Genomic DNA, 3,168 nt, shown 5'->3' on the forward strand with positions numbered 1-3,168 from the left:
AAAAAAAAGTAGTAACAAAAATCTTCACTGCAGTACACATACGAATGCAGGGTAGTAACCCAAAACTGACGGTAAAAACCGCAAAATGATGTATACAAAAGTGAAAACTTTCATATATTTGTACAACGACGCAATGAACGTACATAGAAAATTGGGTGAAGATCCATCTATAGGGGAGAATTAGTGGTACGACTACAACAACCGTAAAACAAAGAGTACAAAGGTGAAAATTTGTATGTATCTGTGCAACAACGCAATGAACCTATATACCAAATTTGGTGAATATCTTCACTGCAGTACACATACGCAAGCGAGGAAGCCAAGAAAGTAGTGACACAAAACCGACCGTAAAAAGCGCATAGCGAAGAATACAAAGGTGAAAATTTTCATGTGTCTGCGCAGCGACGCAATGAAGGTACATAGAAAAGTTGGTGAAGATCCATTTACAGGGGGTGAATAGTGGTATGAAACACAAATTAGACCATAACAACTGAAAGCCGAAGAGAATAAAAGCTTTATTGCAGTATACATACTGAAGGAGGAAAGTAAACAAAGCAGTAACAAACTACCGATGAGAAAAACCGCAATAAGAAGAGTATAAACTAGAAAATTTGCATGTTTCTGCGCAACAAATGAATGAACCTACATACAAAATTTCATTAAGATCTACCATCTCGGTATCCTAGGGTAGAAGGAAATCCAGAAATTACTAACAAATAACTTCACTGCAATACACGTTCGCAAGCAGAGAAGCCACCAAAGTAGTAACAAATTACCGATGAGAAAAACCGCAATACGAAAAGTATGAAGTTGAAAATTTGAATCTTTCTGTGCAACGAATCATTGAACCTACATACAAAATTTAGAGAAGATCCCCTTAGAGGGGGCGAAACAGTGGAACGATAAGCAAAACTTAGCATAACAACTGTAAAACGAAGAGCATATAGGTGAAAATTTGCATGTATCTGTGCAATGAAGAAGTGAACCTATATACCAAATTTGGTAAAGATCCACCAATTGATTACCCTAGGGTAGCAAGAAACCGAAAAAAGTAGTAACAGAAAGCTTCACTGCAGTACAATGATGCAAGCAGGGAAGCCAACAAAGTAGTAAAAAAGAACCGACTATAAAATCCGCAAATGAAATAGTAGAAAGCTGACAATTTGCATGTTTCTTCTCATCGAATCAATGAACCTCCATACAAAATTTGGTGAAGAACCCCCATTTGGGGCAAAGCATTGGTACGAGGAACAAAACTTTACATAACAACCGTAAAACGGAGAATATAATGGCGAAAAATTGCATGTATCTACGCAATGAACAAGTGAACCTATTTTCCAAATTTGGTGAAGATCCACCAATTCAGTACCATACAGTAGCGAAAAATTGAAAATATCTTAAGAAAAAGCTTCAATGCAGTACAAGTACGTAAGCAGGGAAGGCAACAAAGTAGTAACAAAGACTACAAAGTTGAAATTTTGCATGTATCTGTGCAATGACGCAATGAACAAGGAAATAAAATTTGGTAAAGATCCCTCGAAATGGGCCGATGTAGAGTTACGAAACGCATAACTTACCATAACAATCGTAAAACGAAGAGTATTAAGGTACAAATTTGCATGTGGCTGCGCAACGGATTAGTGAACCTACATAAATAACGTCATTTCCGGTCCTAATAATGGGTCTTGCATGGTCTTGACAGTCTTCATCTGTGGCTTTTCGCTACAGATGCAAAGCTTCACACATAACCACAGGACAATTAAAAAAGTTAGCGGAATCAATAAAAATACGAGGATGTAAAAATACTTCTTGGCCTGCACGAAAATGCCACATCAAAATTCATGCTTCTAGCATCACGTTCTGGATGTGCGTAAACCACTAAACGTTTTGTATTGGCGAAAGACAAGCCTACGTCATAATGAGAGTTTTTAACACAAACATTATCTGATTGGCCGAAATTGTAAACTGTTCTTTTTAGTGTAACATGCATATTAATATGACTAGCTTCTTTAGGCTGGAAATTTTCTACTACGATGTAATAAATATCTGGTACTTTCAATATTGACATTGACACTTTGGCCATAACAATCTATAGGAACTTGCTGATATACTGTAGCATTTTGACAATGTCGAATGTAGGACGGAATAGCATCTTCCATTTTCTTCCATTTGAGTTGTTTTTTGATCATTTCAGAAAGATCAGAGTAATCTTCAAAGCTGTTTTCCAAGTCAGAAAAATCATCGTCAAGGTGATCTTCCAAAAATTCACTTCCTATCCTTCACATACATCGCTTCAAGTTACTATGTCCTTTAGCAACGAATACATTTGCATCTGGATTATTACTGCAAGCGTTGATTTGTAATCTCGAACCAGAAAGCAGGTAAAAGCGAAAACCTTGTACATTCCCCAAGACATCTGAAGAATGTAGTTAACTTTAAAAGTGTGAAACATATTTTGCTCTATATCTGGTTTCTTGTCAACTCGGTAGATGTCCAGCGGGTGTTTGGAGGAAACAAACTGCTGCCCACACAAAACGGTGGAGACATTGTCAGCCACTTTCATGTCTGTGGACGACATCTGTTCAGGTGTCTGTGTCATCACAATGAAGTACAAGATGCTCAAAATGACCAAGAGTACAAAAGCCAACATCCCAGATCTCAGACATAAAACTTTGCAGTCGACATGCATCTTGGCTGCTAGGGGGAAAGAATACAAATATAAATGTCCAAATAGCTAACTTCAATTAACCACCTCTGTTGGTATGTATATTTTATCGTTTCATTTTAAACTAGGTAAAATTTACGAGAGCATTTTATTATAAATCAGCGGTGTAATTTAAAATATATAAAGTAATTCGGAATTTGACAGTTCAATCAGGTCAAATGTTTATATACTCTCTTGTAAGTACTGTTCCACACTATTTTTGGACAAATGTGACTTTAGAAATACAGACATTTTATCGAATATTGAATATTTGTCATTTATTAATCATATAGTTTGGTTATTGGAATCATTGGAATATATACATAGAGCACATAAGTACACATATATAGATTAATTTATTGTTCAAATATCACACCAAATATTCGTGGACGTTAGTTTACTGGTTTTTTTTATTACTTCATCTATATGTAAGACAAAGTGAGATTATATTTTAAACAAAGACA

This window comes from Limulus polyphemus, unplaced genomic scaffold (assembly GCF_000517525.1).
Source record: "Limulus polyphemus unplaced genomic scaffold, Limulus_polyphemus-2.1.2 Scaffold73, whole genome shotgun sequence".
In the NCBI taxonomy this organism is placed as follows: Eukaryota; Metazoa; Arthropoda; class Merostomata; order Xiphosura; family Limulidae; genus Limulus; species Limulus polyphemus.